This window comes from Pseudophryne corroboree, chromosome 2, assembly GCF_028390025.1.
Source record: "Pseudophryne corroboree isolate aPseCor3 chromosome 2, aPseCor3.hap2, whole genome shotgun sequence".
In the NCBI taxonomy this organism is placed as follows: domain Eukaryota; kingdom Metazoa; phylum Chordata; class Amphibia; order Anura; family Myobatrachidae; genus Pseudophryne; species Pseudophryne corroboree.
The window spans coordinates 894,104,064-894,123,683 of record NC_086445.1 but is presented as its reverse complement, the minus strand read 5'-3'; positions in this window follow the sequence as shown (position 1 = coordinate 894,123,683).

Genomic DNA, 19,620 nt, shown 5'->3' with positions numbered 1-19,620 from the left:
AGCAAAAGTGTGCACTGTTAATGTACTCCTGCTATAACTGCTCCCCAGTCTCCCCCACAATTAAGCTGTGTGAGCAGTGAGCACTCAGCACAGTCAGATATACATAGATGATGCAGCACACTGAGGCTGAGCACAGATATGGTATACTGTGTCACTGTGTATCGTTTTTTTTTCAGGCAGAGAACGGATTATATTAAATAATAATAAAACTGCACTGGTGGTCACTGGTCAGTCACTAGTAAACTCTGCACTCTCTAAGTACTCCTAAGCTCCAGTAAATCAAGTGTCTCACTCTCACTCTCTATCTATTTCTATTCTAAACGGAGAGGACGCCAGCCACGTCCTCTCCCTATCAATCTCAATGCACGTGTGAAAATGGCGGCGACGCGCGGCTCCTTGTATAGAATCCGAGTATCCCGATAGAATCCGAGCCTCGCGAGAATCCGACAGCGGGATGATGACGTTCGGGCGCGCTCGGGTTAACCGAGCAAGGCGGGAAGATCCGAGTCTGCCTCGGACCCGTGTAAAAAGGCTGAAGTTCGGGGGGGTTCGGATTCCGAGGAACCGAACCCGCTCATCACTAGTTGTGACATCACTTCCCTGGCTAGTGGACCCTGGTACTGGTTAAAAAAAAAAACAGGGGACACAACATCTCCCACCCCCCATATTTTTGGAACCAGTTCCAGTCCAAGAACCCAGTGCTGGTTCTTTAAACATAGAGGGACCTCACACATTTTGTCCCTAGGATTTTTAGAACCAGGACTGGCTCATAGTGCTTGGGCTGGTAATGCTTCAAAATGTACACATTTAACACAGAAGCCTGCACGGATCTTACTGATATGTGCAGGCTTCATGTACCTACACCATTGGAAAATAGGATTAACTAAAACACGGAGACATAATAAATTCCTGTGTTTTAGTTTAAAAAACCCCACCCATATCTGATTAATATCACCTGTGTTTGATCTCGGTCAAACATGGATGAAATATGGGCCCTCATTCCGAGTTGTTCGCTCGGTAAAAATCTTCGCATCGCAGCGATTTTCCGCTTAATGCGCATGCGCAATGTCCGCACTGCGACTGCGCCAAGTAAATTTGCTATGAAGTTAGGAATTTTACTCACGGCTTTTTCATCGTTCTGGCGATCGTAATGTGATTGACAGGAAATGGGTGTTACTGGGCGGAAACAGGCCGTTTTATGGGCGTGTGGGAAAAAACGCTACCGTTTCCGGAAAAAACGCAGGAGTGACTGGAGAAACGGGGGAGTGTCTGGGCGAACGCTGGGAGTGTTTGTGACGTCAAACCAGGAACGACAAGCACTGAACTGATCGCAGATGCCGAGTAAGTCTGGAGCTACTCAGAAACTGCTACGAGGTGTGTAATCGCAATATTGCGAATACATCGTTCGCAATTTTAAGATGCTAAGATTCACTCCCAGTAGGCGGCGGCTTAGCATGAGCAAATCTGCTAAAATTCACTTGCGAGCGAACAACTCGGAATGAGGGCCATGATTCTTAGTAAATTTACCCCTTACATCTCACATGACTTTTTTATCCAATCCCAGCGCAGTGACTACTATATAAATCATTTTCTGACATTAGTACCTGTACATTGCCAGTTCAACTTGTCTCATCACTACTTCCTGGTTCCTGGTTATTACTCTGTTGCTGACTTCACGTAGAATTCTACCCAGAGTCTTTGTTCTCCATAATTGCTTCCAGCACTGTACTAGCTCTCTCCTGTGGTTCATACCTTCCAGTTGGTGCTCAGCCTTCCTACACCATTGTGGTCCTGCTTCTGTTTACTTCTCCTGCTGGAGTCCCTGTTGCCTTCCTGTGCAAGTCTCAGCATCAGCCTCTGGCTGTCAAACCGCTCAAATTACCAACTAACTGATTTCATCACAGCACCTGTGCTGTCCAGAGGCATTCAGCATCTACTACCTTATCTTACCTGCACAGGACACATGTAATAGAGTGTATCCTGCATATTCAACTCCAGTGTGCTGTACTCACAGTACAAAATTCTACTCCAGCCTGCAGTTCTGATGCTGCCAAATATCTAAAACCTCTAGTCTGCAGTTCTGACTCTGCAGAGTATCAACTCCAGTATACAACTTCATACCTGAAACAGTATTTACTGCCGATCATCTCAGCGCAGCTTACCAGTTACATAGTGTACGACCTACTATGCTGTTCTCCTAGGTACTTTACAACAGGTGTGTTGGTCACTGTCTCAGCTATAAAAGCAAAGTAGCTGTGAGCTTTAGACCAGATAGTGTACCTAAAGTTTAACACTAATGTGATAGCTATATTTATGATAACTATTTTGAGCAATGGAGTAGGAACTGTAGTACAGTTGCTGGGGGGCTGCAGGCTTAAATGCATTGATCAATAAATGAACTACAATTCCACTGTTTATTATTGTTTGTTAATATAGTGAGTGCAGAGCCCTGTGATTTCTATTTAAATGATGTGGTCACAAACTGTATTGCACCCCAAATCTAGTAATAGGTGAGTGCAGTGAATTAGTGCTTTTTGTTTATTAGATTGATTTTTTAATTAACCTGTTTGTGATCACAGTTTCTCATGCAGCCTGTTTTAACCTAATTATAGCTTATGTCGGCTGTTTTAATAGGTGCTTTACAACAGGTGTGTTGGTCACTGTCTCACTGTATAAAAGCAAAGTAGCTGTGAGCTTTAGACCAGATAGTGTACCTAAAGTTTAACACTAATGTGATAGCTATTTTTATGATAATTATTTTGAGCAATAGAGTAGGACAGATTTTGATGTAGTTCTGACATGCTGCTCTATGTTTAGATCATGATAAACCTCATTGAGGGTGTGAGATTATTGCATAATTGGATTGGATGTGGGGCCACTGCATTTGTTGGTTTGTGAGTTTGTGATCCTGACAGCTACACAACTGGTCTTGAGAAAGGTCCATGTTAGGACCGACATTGACCATTGACCATGACATCTATTGCTGATGTTTCTGATAAATTTGTTTTGCTACAAACAAGACTGGTGAGTGTACACTATATCGTTATTAATGGGATCCAGCAGGAGCTGGTAAATCTCTGGATGTATGCACCCCAACTGATGTGTATTATTGGATTTTATATATATAATTTAAGGTTACACTTACTATATTTAAAACTGTCAGACTTATCTATAACATTTACTTTTTGGTAATACAAAAAGTTCCACATGATTCAAATCCTACAAGAATTATGGGCCCTACACACTGGCGGATATGTTGGTACATACACACTGAAAGATATGAACGAAATCTCGTTCATTAATGAACGAGATCATGCATATCTCTCAGTGTCATTGGCCAGTGTGTAGGGCCTATAAGTAAGGAACATGGGAATAGCTCAGATCTTATAAGTACCGATTACTTGAAGATGTTGCAGCTTGTTCCTTCACAGATGATGATTTCTGGTGGGCAAGTGTAGGACCTATCCTCCTTCTGCTTGACACGTTTTGTTACAACAATTTCTTTCTCTAAAAAGCCTTTAGAGAAAACCATGGATCTGTAGTAGTTATGTCATCTGTTACTTCTATTGTCACACCCAGTGCTTAAAGTGGTACTATAGAGGTGGTGGAACTCCACCATGGGTGCCACACCTGTAGCCACTCCCACATGGTAGATGCCACACCCCTAGCCCTTCCTGCCTGACAGATGACACACCTCTAGCTTCTCCCCAGTACTTTTAAGGGGTTGGTATCCGGTCAGTGGTGGAAGTAACGGAGTCAATGGGGTTGGTTGCCGCGTGGCTCCTAGCCCTGAGGGGGCACCTCCTCCATTGCTCCAGTGTCAGCACCGCCAGTGAGTCCGGATAGCCTGCATATAGGGGGTCCTGTGCGACTGTCCAGTGGGAGACAGCGGGGAGCGGATCATCTGCTGAAAAGGAAGCAACACTACATGTGCATCATTTGTCAGCAGGTGATCAGCGCCCGCAGCCAGCTAACATTACTGGGGATCACTCAGAGGAATGTACGGAGGAGGGAAGGTTGGTGCAAGCATGCAGCAAAGTGAATGTGTTTGGGGGAGAACGACTGTGTGAGAGGGGTAGAACTGTGTATGTGTGTGCTGGGTGTGTGAGAATCTGTGTGAGGAGGAGGGGGTCAGTGTGTGAGCAGAGGGGAGCTGAGTGAGTGGGGACGGCTGTGCGGGTGGTGGGGTCTGTGTGAGGAGGAGAGCTATATTAGGGTGGTGATCTGTATATATATATATATATATATATCTATATCTCCCCCCCCTACTACAGTATGTATATTAAGGTCCTAAAGCTTTATATTTCCATGGGTCCTTAGGGCTATAATAACTTCCCTAGAGGGAACCGCCAAGGCTGCCCACCATATGGCATCTCGCCCCGACTACCGGGGGGGGGGGGGGGGGGGGACCAGAGTCTATTTTGCCTCCGGGTTATTAGGATGAACATATGCCAATGTACCTTGTGCTTGGGATGCCAGCGGTCAGAATACCGACAGCGGCATCTTGATGCGCAGGATCCTTACACCTAGTAGGTAAGTATCCTAACCCTTCCCTTCTATCCCCCCCTAACCAGAGCATCTCTCTGCCATTAACTGTATCTGCTAAACTGGCTAAAGAGAACAATATTGGGTGGAACTTGGAAGAGAGCAATGTGGTAGCATCACATAAACTTACAATAAATATATTATGCAATTGTAATGCATTTTTTGTTTCTCTTACATGTGAAGGTGCAGCAGCAGCATCATTGACATTCCCTCCCTCCCTCCGTTTTTCCCTTCCCTCAGCATCCGCATGACAGTGTAATCACAATCAGGCTGGCTCCTCTGCTTCCTTCTGTAAGTACAGATGCATGATGACGCCATTTTCACGCCGCCGTCAGCAGGTCCAGAGTAGGTGGGGTAGGCTATCAATCATTCCCTTTATAGCCCCGCCCACACCCACCAACACATTGGTCATGGTGCATAGGGAAGCCCGAAACTTGGAGCCAGTCTCGCCTCTTATTGTTGGATTCTTCCGCCAGCCCCGAGACCGGCATTTGAAGCATGCTGCCTCAGCCTGACAGCCCCTGAGCCTCCAAGAGGGCTATTAAGTCCTCCTTTAGTTATTTAATGGCCTGTTATTGTGTTTTTAAACTTATTATTTTATTTATTTATTAACAGTTTCTTATATAGCGCAGCAAATTCTGTTATTAGTTAAGGACTGCAGGAGGAGAAGGAACTGGTTCCGCCTACAATTTGAAGTGCCGGAACTCAGTTCCACCCCGTTCCAGCCCACTTTAACTCCTGGTCACACCACAGAGTGTGTGTGTGTTGTGTGGTGAGAATTGTTAGTTATAATGTGTAACCTATAAATAAAGCTTATGGTTTTTGGATTCTATTTAGAGATCTGTCAATCTTAAATGCCCATCCTCCTAGCCCATATTGATTTTTTTTTCTATGTTTTTGTTAATTCAAACTTTCATTTGTTGAAGTATACTGGTATATTTGACAAATAGCAGAATACAACACTTCTTGCATGACTTATGCATGGCAAGCAGAGCTCACTTATGCTATGTACACACTAGATGACTTGCAAACAATTTGATGTCATCAGCAACGGGACCTGGCAGGGTGCCGGCATCGGCTAGTGCATACACACTTGCCGATGCTGGCAGGAATGAATGATGGTATGTGTGGGGGAGTGGGAGCCATGCTGCATTCAGCAGCATGGACCTTGCAGGGGATGTCACCTGTCAAACCTGCATGCACGTCCAACGGAGGATGTTGCTGACGATGTTTGGGAGCGTGCATCATCAACGACACAGTGCACACACAATGGACTATGGGGGTAATTCAGAGTTGATAACAGCAGCATATTTGTTAGCAGTTGGGCAAAACCATGTGCACTGCAGGGGGGGGGGGAGATATAACATGTGCAGAGAGAGTTAGATTTGGGTGGGGTGTGTTCAAACTGAAATCTAAAATGCAGTGTAAAAATAAAGCAGCCAGTATTTACCCTGCACAGAAACAATATGACCCACCCAAATCTAACCCTCTCTGCAAATGTTATATCTGCCCCAACTGCAGTGCACATGGTTTTGCCCAACTGCTAACAAATTTGCTGCTGCGATCAAGTCTGAATTACCCCCTATATCGTGACAGGGCCGAGAAAGTTAATTAATCACCTTCAGCAATGTGCGCAATTCAAAGATTAGGTTAACTTTTAAATTATATTAATATCAGTTATAAGTTCTCATCAGCATAGTATTAAACAGATAATACAAAACAGGAAAAGAACTGCTGCAGTCACATAGCGTAGCGATGAGTCACATTTTCTGCTCAGATTACAAAACAATATTTGATAACTTTGGTCCTTTGGAATGACATCAGTTACGCTGAATTAAATCATCCATTGTACATGATATCATAAAAAAATGTGTTGTGTAACAATCCACGTACACACTTGCTAGCTTAAATAATAAGTGATAAATGAAACACATTTGAGAATGTGTCCTTCCAAATTGATCCAGTATAATGTTTGTAGTTCAGAAGAATTTTTCTACGCTGTTCAAATTCCTCTAGGTAAACAGAATCCGATTGGTTTCAAAGATTGATTTCTGTTAATTGTTTGTAGTCGTAGCAGCAGAATTTAGGTCCTCAAAGGAGTTTCTCTATATCTTAGCTGTACATAAAAGTAAATAAATTCACAGTAAAAGCAACAGAGAGGTTTAAAAATTGACGTGACAAAATTACCTTTAGAAATGTTTAATTACCTGAAGGGATAAGATACATGGTGGAACAGTAGGCAGCTTAATGCTGTAAATGAGTACAATTTATTTATGTTTCAGTTTGTTTTTGATTAAAATAATGTATCTTTATTATGGGAAAATCATACTGATACTTATTGATTAGACTGACACATTAGAAATGAGTCATTTGAATGAATTTTGGTAATCAGCATTATATTTTTTTTTTTGTAAGTATGTTTATTGAGAAAAGAAAAATCAAGCAGTACATATGAAATAAATGACACAGATAGAGGCACAGTATGGCAAAAGGGACAAAAGGAGTCCACGCAGGGAAACACAAGATTGACAATAAGCCAATCATAATTTAGTGTCACATGAGAGTTTCAAGTAGAATGGAACAGTTGAGAATCAACATACAGTAAAAATACAATACTATTTAGGTGAACAGAATATAGAATGCTTCCAAACGACCTGATTAGAAAGGAGGTGCATTCCCTATCAGAACCACCATATTATACCATGTTGTAAGGTGAACAATGTTTCTAATCTGGTCCTTCTCAATGGTAGGCAATGTATAGCCTATATAGCAATATAAGGCAGCTGTATTGCAAAAATGTTTGATGCTCATGACTCAAGATCCAATGAGCATTCAGCCCAGTCCCTTCTATAAACATAGGCAAGTCTCAGGAACATATATGATAAAGAAAAACGGTCAGGGTGTATCCATTTAAAGAGAATGGTTTTCTTAGCAACCGCAGCTATTTTGGCCAATAAACGAAGTACGCCCATTGCTGGTTCATTAGACCCTGAGGAAGAATAGGGATTCCATAAAGCCCACAAAACAGTCACCAAAAATGGAATGTATCACTAATATTTAACTGGACTTCTATCCAAAACAGTTGAACAATGTCACAAGACCACAAACAGTGAAAGATATCAGTCTCTTGGAGTGAGCATTTAAAACAACTAGAATTGTCGGCTATGCCCATTATAAAACATAATCTGAGGGTGTAATAAGCCCTATGCAAAATGTTATATTGCATTTCTGCAAAAGAAGAAGATATTAATTGCTTGTTCAATGATACCGAAGACTTGCCTGCAAAGATCAGGAAAGGAATCCAGCCACTTTACCATACCAGTAGGAACCACTGACAGGTCAAGTTTTTTCCTAATCTGTTCATAGAGCATAGAAGTGGGAAGCATACCCCCTTTATGTTCCAATATAAAAACATCAAAATAATTAGTCCTATCAATCAGGGAAAGCGCTGATATTAATTAAAAAAAATAGCTGCGGGATTGAAAGTAGGCAAACAATTGAATTGTAGCATTAGACTATAATCATGTGAGTTTGGACCGGGTAAGAATAGAGGAACGGTCTATCTCCAGAAATTGATGCACTGAGCGAAGTCCATGAAGGTGCCAAGTACTAAAAATAATGTCCGCACTCCCATCCTGGAAGTCATGATTATAAATTAAAGGTAAAAACCACGTTCTGGTGCATGACAAACGGAGTCTCCTACGTGAAAAGCGTCAGCCCAAATATGGGGCAATCAGCATTATTTTAGTACACAAATATGGAATTAGAATGAATGAGAGTGTAACAAAATATCATACAGATCAAGTTTTATGGCAGTTCTGTGAAAAGTTCTGGCAACAAATCTTTTTTTCTATAATTTTTTTTTTCTTAAGGATTTCAGGAGATATAACAAACATTTAAAACATTTTACCTGCCCATACATTTTTTTAGTTCCGCCTTTGAATTGTCATTCTTCAATGTATGATAATTGTAAATCTGAATGCTACAGTTTATTGTTTGTGAATAGAATTGGAACAACTATGCTCAATGCATGGGCGTAACTATAGTGGGTGCAAAGGGTTCCATTGCTATGGTGCCCAAAGGCTAAGGGGCAGAATTGGACTAGCCCATAGGGGTGCAGGGAAAATCCCCAGTGGGTCCCACTGCCTGTGGGTTCCAACCCCTACTATAATGCCATGGTCCAAACTGTGGACTCACTTTATACTGTATACGTTGTTACTATATTAGAGCATCAGTTATGTAGTAGAGCAGGAATATGGATGAACATGGCTGCTTGGTTTGTTTCTATACATATTACACCAAGATCCACCTTCCTGCCAATCAAATTTAGTGGTTGCATTAACATATTTGTATGGGCCCAGCCACTGTAGTATCCATGCTGTCTGCAGGTCATACCCTCTCTAATGGTTGGCCAGGTCTCTTAAACGTGGACCCTTACCACTGCATTCCCCCCTGGTGGGCTGTTCATGCCCCAGTCCAATACTGCTTAAGTGGGGTCGGACCCAGGTTATAAAGTTGCATACTAATTTCCCAGATATACCTGATAGGCAACTGGGTCTGGTCCATTATCCAGCCTGAATGGTCTTACATTTTCAGAGAGAGTTGTGTGTAGTGGATGTTATAATAATAAAGGGGGCACTGTAATGTAGGACAATATGAACTGGAGGCCACTGTAATGTGGCACAATATGAACTATATATGAGCTGCCAGAGGTCAACCTTAGTTCGATGCATCCACAATGTAATTGCAGATGCATAGTGAGGCGGTACCACACATGCCGGGCGGCCTTGCCCTGTGCTGGGCGTCCCCCAGCATGTGAGGAGATGGATAAAGATCGTGATCTGCGTCCATCTCTGAATAAGGTCCACAGTACAGTTCTTCACAGTGCCATGCAATATGGAAAGGGGATCAGTATGTAAAACTGGCGGCCGGGATCCGGCCGTCAGTATACCGACAGCGGGATCCCAGGCACCGGGATGCCAGCAGTGGGGCAAATGCTAGCAAGCCTCTTGCGGGCTCACTGCGCTCACCATACTGCGGGCACGGTGGCTCGCTGTGCTCACCACAGGTTATATTCTCCCTCTATGGGTGTCGTGGACTAGATACCTCTTTTTTTCCAGAAAAACCACTGAAAATAAGGGGATTTTACTTTTTGAAAAATATACCCTTAAATCAGAAGCAATACACAAAGCGGTGAGGCATGTTTTAATGATATGCCGGTAATTAGGCACAAAGTACTATTGTTTTATAGCACTCATTTGTGGGAAGTCTGGTTTTGTCTCTATTCACCCTGAAGATTAATATGTGTCCTAGAATGCATCATTGACAATGTATAACTCTATCATTCATCATGCATAATGTGTTTGTATTCTGAGGTACAGTATAATAACAATGTTGACTCACACTGTTATTGTGTTTTTGCATATTCAGTGGTTGATTATATTGTTATCAATTGTGCTGCATATGTCAATAAGAAGTGTGCAATCTGAACACTATCGGTAAACATCTATTTATGAGTGGTGAGTGAGAATAGATATTACATGCAGTACCTTCCAATTCTGAAAAGGGACATGGCATGGTGGGACATGACCTCGAGTGGGTGGATGTGACCTTGTATGGGTGGGCATGACCTCTGCTTTCAGCATTTTGGTGGCGTACGCAGAGCTCCCTGAGCAGATGGACAGCCACCAGCCTCAGCTCTATCCACTATCCATTGAACACCCCTGCAAAATGTTGTTGATCTGGATTGCCAGGAGCCAGCATGGGCCAAATCCCAATTGTAGGTTGGGTCCATGCTTATTATCTCCTTGTTATATTAGAACCAGCCCAGGATATCTAGTGCTTTGGCTGGTTGAGGATTTTTGGAGGATGGAGGTTGCCCAATTTTTGTTGATGATAATAAAAATAAAAATAATCGTCGTCGTCATCATCATCATCATCATCATCATAACAATGTTTCTCTGCTATTCTGCCACATGTACACTATTTCTCATTTTTTTGCAAGTGACTGACTACTACCTCCACTCAGACCACAAATGCTGAATTTCATTAATTTAAGATTCAGTAAACCATCTTAATTTTATGGCCATCATATAGTTACAATGACTGAAAAGCCATCCATAAAGTTAGCAATGGCATTGCCAATTAAAACTTATCAATACTGTAGTTTGGGGTTTTATGTTGCAATTGTACTGCGAGGGCACTGCGATGGTGTCAGGAGTCTTAATAAATAATGTAATGTTTGCTACAGCTCTGCAGCTGTACATATAAAAGTGTGGTGTACGCAATATCGCCAGGTATTCACACACCTTATTGTGTGATAGGGGTCTAGTATACTGTAATATCATTGCAGCTTTCCTTTTCTTCTAACTACTCTAAAAGCACTTCTCCAATAGGTGGTAAAAGCAGGATATTAATGCCATCTAAGATTACAATCCGATCAATACCGAATGCTAACAATTTTCATTATTAGTCCTAGATGGCACAAAAATAGGAACTGTGACCTTTTACTATGTCTTATCATACATCCCTATTTCATTGAGCTCCCAGATAGTCTTTAAGTGTTTAATATCTGACACATCATATTATATAATGTGTCTGTGCTACAAGAAGAAATGCCTTCCCTTGGAAAAAAGCATCAACGGAACTACCTGTTTTTAGATAGAGCAGTACAATTAAATGACAGGTTTTATACCAAAAAAGAGTGATGAGAACAGTCTATGAAAAAATCGGTAGCCATCTCCTTAAATTAGTGTCCCTTTGGAAATAGGTAAAAGAAAGAACATGCTGTGTACTTCTTTTAGTTGCTGACTTAAAAGAAAAATAATCTATTTTCTAAAAGAGAAAATTGTGAGACTCATTATGAGCTGTATCACAGAATATGTGTCCTGTATTATTTAATTGGGTGTCTCCTACTGTTTTGTCATATAGCAGAACATTTCTCTGCTGTCAGTGATGGATTGGACTCCAGAAGCTCTTTAAAATGATATATGCTTTTGGAAACTTCTCTTGCAAGAGATGCCCTTTATGGAACTTCCACATCTTGCACTGAAACTAAAGAATATCTTTGTTGTCGAATAACTGTTTTTTAGGTTGAATATTACAGATGCTCGATAAAATTTTAACTGGTGTGAAATTCATTTCAATTTAATTGATTCAAGGGTTATGAACATGTTTGCAGTACAATGTTCAGTATGCACCAAAAGGATTTTACAGTTCAACATTGCAGCATGTGCCATTTGCAGGTTGCATTTGAGGTTCGCTTTTAAGCAAGTAAAAATATTAAAAATAAGATTTTACTTACCGATAAATCTATTTCTCGTAGTCCGTAGTGGATGCTGGGGACTCCGTCAGGACCATGGGGATTAGTGGCTCCGCAGGAGACAGGGCACAAAAATAAAGCTTTAGGATCAGGTGGTGTGCACTGGCTCCTCCCCCTATGACCCTCCTCCAAGCCTCAGTTAGGATACTGTGCCCGGACGAGCGTACACAATAAGGAAGGATTTTGAATCCCGGGTAAGACTCATACCAGCCACACCAATCACACCGTACAACTTGTGATCTGAACCCAGTTAACAGTATGACAACGTAGGAGCCTCTGAACAGACGGCTCACAACAAGAACAACCCGATTTTTTTGTAACAATAACTATGTACAAGTATTGCAGACAATCCGCACTTGGGATGGGCGCCCAGCATCCACTACGGACTACGAGAAATAGATTTATCGGTAAGTAAAATCTTATTTTCTCTAACGTCCTAGTGGATGCTGGGGACTCCGTCAGGACCATGGGGATTATACCAAAGCTCCTAAACGGGCGGGAGAGTGCGGATGACTCTGCAGCACTGAATGAGAGAACTCCAGGTCCTCTTTAGCCAGGGTATCAAATTTGTAGAATTTTACAAACGTGTTCTCCCCCGACCACGTAGCTGCTCGGCAGAGTTGTAATGCCGAGACCCCTCGGGCAGCCGCCCAGGATGAGCCCACCTTCCTTGTGGAATGGGCCTTGACAGATTTAGGCTGTGGCAGGCCTGCCACAGAATGTGCAAGTTGAATTGTGCTACAAATCCAACGAGCAATCGTCTGCTTAGAAGCAGGAGCACCCAGCTTGTTGGGTGCATACAGTATAAACAGCGAGTCAGATTTTCTGACTCCAGCCGTCCTTGAAATATATATTTTCAATGCCCTGACAACGTCCAGCAACTTGGAATCCTCCAAATCGCTAGTAGCCGCAGGCACCACAATAGGCTGGTTCAGGTGAAACGCTGACACCACCTTAGGCAGAAAATGAGGACGCGTCCGCAGTTCTGCCCTGTCCGAATGGAAAATCAGATATGGGCTTTTATACGATAAAGCCGCCAATTCTGACACTCTCCTGGCTGAAGCCAGGGCCAGTAGCATGGTTACTTTCCATGTAAGATATTTCAAATCCGCCGATTTGAGTGGCTCAAACCAATGGGATTTGAGAAAATCCAAAACTACATTAAGGTCCCACGGAGCCACTGGGGGCACAACCGGGGGCTGTATATGTAGTACTCCTTTTACAAAAGTCTGGACTTCAGGAACTGAAGCCAATTCTTTCTGGAAGAAAATCGACAGGGCCGAAATTTGAACCTTAATGGACCCCAACTTGAGGCCCATAGACAATCCTGTTTGCAGGAAATGTAGGAATCGACCCAATTGAAATTCCTCCGTGGGGGCCTTCCTGGCCTCACACCACGCAACATATTTTCTCCAAATGCGGTGATAATGTTGTGCAGTCACCTCCTTTCTGGCTTTAACCAGTGTAGGAATGACCTCTTCTGGAATGCCTTTTTCCCTTAGAATTCGGCGTTCAACCGCCACGCCGTCAAACGCAGCCGCGGTAAGTCTTGGAATAGACACGGTCCCTGCTGAATCAGGTCCCGTCTTAGAGGTAGAGGCCACGGATTTTCCGTGAGCATCTCCTGAAGTTCCGGGTACCAAGTTCTTCTTGGCCAATCCGGAGCCACGAGTATCGTTCTTACTCCCCTTTGCCGTATAATTCTCAGTACTTTGGGTATGAGAGGCAGAGGAGGAAACACATACACTGACTGGAACACCCACGGTGTTACCAGAGCGTCCACAGCTATTGCCTGAGGGTCTCTTGACCTGGCGCAATACCTGTCCAGTTTTTTGTTGAGGCGAGACGCCATCATATCCACCTTTGGTTTTTCCCAACGGTTCACAATCATGTGGAAGACTTCTGGATGAAGTCCCCACTCTCCCGGGTGTAGATAGTGTCTGCTGAGGAAGTCTGCTTCCCAGTTGTCCTCTCCCGGAATGAACACTGCTGACAGTGCTATCACATGATCTTCCGCCCAGCGAAGAATCCTTGCAGCTTCTGCCATTGCTCTCCTGCTTCTTGTGCCGCCCTGTCTGTTTACGTGGGCGACTGCCGTGATGTTGTCCGACTGGATCAACACCGGCTGACCCTGAAGCAGGGGTTTTGCCAGGCTTAGAGCATTGTAAATCGCTCTTAGCTCCAGTATATTTATGTGAAGAGACATCTCCAGGCTTGACCATACTCCCTGGAAGTTTCTTCCCTGTGTGACCGCTCCCCAGCCTCTCAGACTGGCATCCGTGGTCACCAGGACCCAGTCCTGTATGCCGAATCTGCGGCCTTCTAACAGATGAGCACTCTGCAACCACCACAGAAGAGACACCCTTGTCCGTGGCGATAAGGTTATCCGCTGATGCATCTGCAGATGCGATCCAGACCATTTGTCCAGCAGATCCCACTGAAAAGTTCGTGCGTGGAATCTGCCGAATGGGATTGCTTCGTAAGAAGCCACCATCTTTCCCAGGACTCTTGTGCATTGATGCACAGACACTTTTCCTGGTTTTAGGAGGTTCCTGACAAGTTCGGATAACTCCTTGGCTTTCTCCTCCGGAAGAAACACCTTTTTCTGAACCGTGTCCAGAATCATTCCCAGGAACAGCAGACGTGTTGTCGGGGTCAACTGAGATTTTGGAAAATTCAGAATCCACCCGTGTTGTTGCAGCACTACTTGGGTTAGTGCTACTCCGTCCTCCAGCTGTTCTCTGGACCTTGCCCTTATCAGGAGATCGTCCAAGTAAGGGATAATTAATACGCCTCTTCTTCGCAGAAGAATCATCATTTCGGCCATTACCTTGGTAAAGACCCGAGGTGCCGTGGACAATCCAAACGGCAGCGTCTGAAACTGATAATGACAGTTTTGCACCACGAACCTGAGGTACCCTTGATGTGAAGGGCAAATTGGGACATGCAGGTAAGCATCTTTTATGTCCAGGGACACCATAAAGTCCCCTTCTTCCAGATTCGCTATCACTGCTCTGAGTGATTCCATCTTGAACTTGAATTTTTGTATGTACAGGTTCAAAGATTTCAGATTTAGAATAGGTCTTACCGAGCCGTCCGGCTTCGGTACCACAAATAGCGTGGAGTAATACCCCTTTTCCTGTTGTAGGAGGGGTACCTTGACTATCACCTGCTGAGAAAACAGCTTGTGAATGGCTTCCAATACCGTCGCCCTGTCTGAGGGAGACGTTGGCAAAGCAGACTTTAGGAACCGGCGAGGGGGAGACTTCTCGAATTCCAACCTGTAACCCTGAGATACTACCTGCAGGATCCAGGGGTCCACCTGTGAGCAAGCCCACTGCGCGCTGAAATTCTTGAGTCGACCCCCCACCGTTCCTGAGTCCGCTTGTAAAGCCCCAGCGTCATGCTGAGGGCTTTGCAGAACCCGCGGAGGGCTTCTGTTCCTGGGAAGGAGCTGCTTGCTGCCCTCTCTTACCCTTTCCTCTGCCTCGGGGCAGATATGACTGTCCTTTTGCCCGCTTCTTATAGGACCGAAAGGACTGCGGCTGAAAAGACGGTGTCTTTTTCTGTTGGGAGGGGGTCTGAGGTAAAAAGGTGGATTTCCCGGCAGTTGCCGTGGCCACCAAATCCGATAGACCGACGCCAAATAATTCCTCCCCTTTATACGGCAATACTTCCATATGCCGTTTGGAATCCGCATCACCTGACCACTGTCGTGTCCATAAACTTCTTCTGGCAGATATGGACATCGCACTTACTCTCGATGCCAGAGTGCAAATATCCCTCTGAGCATCTCGCATATAAAGAAAAGCATCCTTTAATTGCTCTAAAGTCTGTAAAATACTGTCCCTATCCAGGGTATCAATATTTTCAGTCAGGGAATCCGACCAGACCACCCCAGCACTGCACATCCAGGCTGAGGCGATGGCTGGTCGCAGTATAACACCAGTATGTGTGTATATACTTTTTAGGGTAGTTTCCAGCCTCCTATCAGCTGGATCCTTGAGGGCGGCCGTATCAGGAGATGGTAACGCCACTTGTTTTGATAAGCGTGTGAGCGCCTTATCCACCTTAGGGGGTGTTTCCCAGCGCGCCCTAACCTCTGGCGGGAAAGGGTATAATGCCAATAACTTTTTTGAAATTAGCACTTTTCTATCTGGGTTAACCCACGCTTCATCACATACATCATTCAATTTCTCTGATTCAGGAAAAACTACAGGTAGTTTTTTCACCCCCCACATAATACCCCTTTTTGTGGTACTTGTAGTATCAGAGATATGCAAAGCCTCCTTCATTGCCGTGATCATATAACGTGTGGCCCTACTGGAAAATACGTTTGTTTCTTCACCGTCGACACTAGATTCAGTGTCCGTGTCTGGGTCTGTGTCGACCGACTGAGGTAAAGGGCGTTTTACAGCCCCTGACGGTGTCTGAGACGCCTGGGCAGGTACTAACTGGTTTGCCGGCCGTCTCATGTCGTCAACTGATTTTTGTAATGTGCTGACATTATCACGTAATTCCATAAACAAAGCCATCCATTCCGGTGTCGACTCCCTGGGGGGTGACATCACCATTACCGCCAATTGCTCTGCCTCCACACCAACATCGTCCTCATACATGTCGACACACACGTACCGACACACAGCAGACACACAGGGAATGCTCTATTGAAGACAGGACCCCACTAGCCCTTTGGGGAGACAGAGGGAGAGTTTGCCAGCACACACCCAAGCGCTATAATATATATGGGAACAACCCTATATAAGTGTTGTATCCTTATAGCAGCTTAAATATAGTAATATCGCCAAAAAAAGTGCCCCCCCTCTCTGTTTTACCCTGTTTCTGTAGTGCAGTGCAGGGGAGAGTCCTGGGAGCCTTCCTCACAGCGGAGCTGAGCAGGAAAATGGCGCTGTGTGCTGAGGAGAATAAGCCCCGCCCCCTATTTCGGCGGGCTCTTCTCCGGAGTTTGTGAGATCTGGCAGGGGTTAAATACATCCATATAGCCTCAAGGGCTATATGTGATGTATTTTTTAGCCATAAAAAGGTATTATACATTGCTGCCCAGGGCGCCCCCCCAGCGCCCTGCACCCTCCGTGACCGCTGTGTGAAGTGTGCTGACAACAATGGCGCACAGCTGCAGTGCTGTGCGCTACCTCAGGAAGACTGAAAAGTCTTCTGCCGCCTGCTTCTGGACCTCTTCCATCTTCGGCATCTGCAAGGGGGGTCGGCGGCGCGGCTCCGGGACCGGACTCCATGGCTGGGCCTGTGTTCGATCCCTCTGGAGCTAATGGTGTCCAGAGGGATCGAAGAAGCCAATCCATCCTGCACGCAGGTGAGTTGACTTCTCTCCCCTAAGTCCCTCGATGCAGTGAGCCTGTTGCCAGCAGGACTCACTGAAAATAAAAAACCTAAAAACTTTTTCTAAGCAGCTCTTTAGGAGAGCCACCTAGATTGCACCCTGCTCGGACGGGCACAAAAACCTAACTGAGGCTTGGAGGAGGGTCATAGGGGGAGGAGCCAGTGCACACCACCTGATCCTAAAGCTTTATTTTTGTGCCCTGTCTCCTGCGGAGCCGCTAATCCCCATGGTCCTGACGGAGTCCCCAGCATCCACTAGGACGTTAGAGAAATAATTTTAACATGCTGTCTGTTCGATCTTAATTTTCTAATCTTAATAGTATTTAAAATTATTAAAATTTAAAAATTTAAATTAAAACAGTGAACATTAATGTGTTTGATTAGAGAAGTGTTAAATTGTGTTCATTTAACTTCAAACATGTTTGAGTCTGATGTGAGAACTGGCTCAAATTTAGCTTCAAATCTGAAGTTCAGAGATATTCGGACTTCAGATATGATTTATGAAGACAGTTCAAGCCAAAATATCAACAAATAGAAGCATCTTTAGTGACTACCTTCTGTCTTTATCAAAGAGAAAAGAAATGTACTGTTTTGACAAATGTGACAAACAAGTCAACCTAAAATATATACTGGAAGGACACTGTCAAGAATATATATTCATCCCACTTTGAGGATAAAGGGGCGCATATATAGGTAAATATTTTGCCAGCTCCTGGGTTAGAAGATCGGGAAAGTCAAACATGTTGGAAATCCTTGATTCACTGTTCAAAACAAAAAATTATTGGGAGTGGCGAGTTGGGAATTTTGACCATGCTGTCTTCTTCCCCGATGGATCATCAATAATCAGATCAGGACAATGGGCCGCAGATGTATGGACAGCATGATGCAAAATAGATGTCTTCTGATATTCTTCCTTCATTCATTGAAAAATAAACCAAGATACAAACAAATAAATAAATAATTGATTTTCCACCTTATTAGATAACTTTAGTTATTGGAATGTACATAAGCACCTTTCCAAATTGGTTAGTTTTGGGTATGACGATAGCAAAAAGGTTGGCAAAAGTAGGCAACCTTGAAGCCCAGCAAATGGTCCTCTGGTAATCAGATTAAACATTTGTGAGATAATGCATAAAAAGCACAAAAACACAACAAAAAAACCAAGTAACCAGTCTTTAATTGTATAATGTTTACCTTGTAATATGATCATGGAATGGTTGCTGAGTAAGGCTGTGTACACATCAATGCGATGTGTTTCCGGCTGATCTGCATGCGACGGGACCCTGCATCATCCCGTGCTGCATTCAGCAGTATGGCATCATACACGAGGAACACGCAATCAGGTGTACACAATGTACAATCCAGGCGATATGTCATTCTGATTTATCCAGAAATGACATATTGTGCCGACATCGTTGAGGTGTGTACCCACACTAAGAACACAACAAATTACAATTTATGTATCAACATTCATACAAATTATACGAGACATCATTAGATGTCACAAGCAGAGCTCCCGGTTAAATACACATCCCGAGAAATGAGAATCATGTCCTAGTTTAATTATAAAACTCAATTATTTTTTTTTAGTAAAAGAATGAAATACAAATCTCTCTCTGAATAACAGAGATATACTGTAAGATGTCAGAAGTTTATTTCAGACTCCCAAGTGCCATATTTAATAGCTGACAACTCACCTAGCTCACTCTCCTGAATATTATTTTTAAATTACTGTTACTCGACCATTCAGGTATATCTGGAATGCTTCCAGCTACGAAACGCTTAAAAAAGTCTGCCTTCTCTTTATTTCCTAGTCAATTTCCATCTAATTATCTCATTCTTTTAGCAACATCCCCTAATGGTTAGGGGACACGGATTGTTCAAAGGACATTCAACTTCTTCAGCTGACAGTCCAGCATCTAGCATATGCACCTTGTCTCAATTAGCTTTCTATTTTTCTGAAAAGTGCATTAGGCTATTAACAAAAGGGATTACGAAAAAGCTGACTGTTGCAAGGTCGTCACCCTTTATGTGTCCTTTTCACAAGTATTGACCTACAAGGATAAAATACAGGAAAATTAGAAAATGTTAGAATTTAAGACTTGGCTTTATAGCTTTATGGATTTAAATATCTTTAATGGGACTCCCCTCCCCCCCCCCCCCACCCACTCATCCTTGCTTCCCATACCGCATACATTTTTCCAATACCATGTAACATATCCCTGGTAAAATCTACTCAAATGTAAAATTCTAATTGATGTTGTTATTTATGTGATATTTCCATGGCAAATAAATTAACCCTAATCACATCAGTCTTACAGATTTGCAGACATTGATGCTTTTCATTATTGTTGATACAAAATGCCAGATCCTAAATGTAATAGGTTATTCACCTC